Here is a 1147-nt window from a genome sequence, read left to right on the forward strand (position 1 = left end):
AGAGAGGCCGGCCCCAGGCAGCTGTCCTCGCCAGGAGAACCTGAGCCAAGGGCAGGGGCACCCCGGGCTCCACGCGGAGGGGACACAGAGTATGTATATATGTTTTAATGGATATGAATGCACATAACACACACACGTGGGATTTACTGCCGTTACGTGTTTGTTATTCTATTTCATTTGACTTTCCCGAATTATGGCAGGGGCTGTTGTCTGTCCCCATTTTATGAGTAAGATAAAAACAAGACTCAGGGAGCCCTGGCCTGTTTGGCTCAGTGGTTAGAGTGTCGGCCCGTGGACCAAAGGGTCACAGGTTAGATTCCCAGTCAAGGGCATGTACCTCGGTTGCAGGTTCAATCCCTGGTCCCTGTCCGGGCACGTGCGGGAGACAACCAGTCGATGTGTCTCTGTCACATCGATGTTTCTCTCGCTCCCCCTCTCTCCCCTGTTCCCTTCCTTCCACTCTCTCTAAAGATCAAAGGAAAAAATACCCTCAGGTGAGGATAAAAGAAAAAACAATTTTGTATTAATCACTATTTTCCAAACCCTCTACAATGGACATATATTACTTTTGTGGTTATAAAAAGTAAAAATGCCCTAGCTGGTTTGGCTCCATGGATAGAGTGTCGGCCTGCGAACCGAAAGGTCCCAGGTTCGATTCTGGTCAAGGGCACATGCCCGGGTTGTGGGCTTGATCTCCAGTGGGGGGCGTGCAGGAGGCAGCCGATCCATGATTCTCTCTCATCATGGATGTTTCTCTCTCTCTCTCCCTCTTCCTTCCTCTCTGAAATCAATAAAAATATTTTTTTTTAAAAAGTAAAAATAATTATATCAGAATAGATTAAACACACACACACACACACACACACACACACACACACACACACACTCAGGGAGGTCCAACAGCAGAGGACAGAACAGACGTTCAGACTGTCCTGTGTACCTTCAGGGGACGGCAAGGAAGCCGGTGGACAGGGCCGTGGCGCTGGCGGGGGGGCCCCTCTTCTGCTCCCAGATTTCATTATGCTCCACCCAGAGGAACAAGAGGAAGTGTGTGTGTCCTGTTTTTAAGGCTGAAAGAGAGCCGACAGAAGGAGATGCAGGTTAAGCAAGGCCCCCTCTGGCCTCCCTGCCCACGCCTGCGCTGCCC

The 1147-nt window shown here is 50.4% G+C and overlaps 1 protein-coding gene across 2 annotated transcripts in view; it reads right to left on the reverse strand.

The window, feature by feature from the left end:
• LOC102243281 (basic proline-rich protein-like) overlaps positions 1 to 1147 on the reverse strand; it is a 43010-nt gene that overhangs the window by 3372 nt on the left and 38491 nt on the right. For both annotated transcript variants that reach the window (XR_313854.2, XR_313855.2), the window contains exon 10: positions 941 to 1070. The gene's annotated coding sequence lies outside the window, so the exon portion shown is untranslated. The remainder of the gene's footprint in view (positions 1 to 940; positions 1071 to 1147) is intronic.

Source organism: Myotis brandtii, unplaced genomic scaffold (genome assembly GCF_000412655.1).
Source record: "Myotis brandtii unplaced genomic scaffold, ASM41265v1 scaffold329, whole genome shotgun sequence".
Lineage (NCBI taxonomy): Eukaryota > Metazoa > Chordata > Mammalia > Chiroptera > Vespertilionidae > Myotis > Myotis brandtii.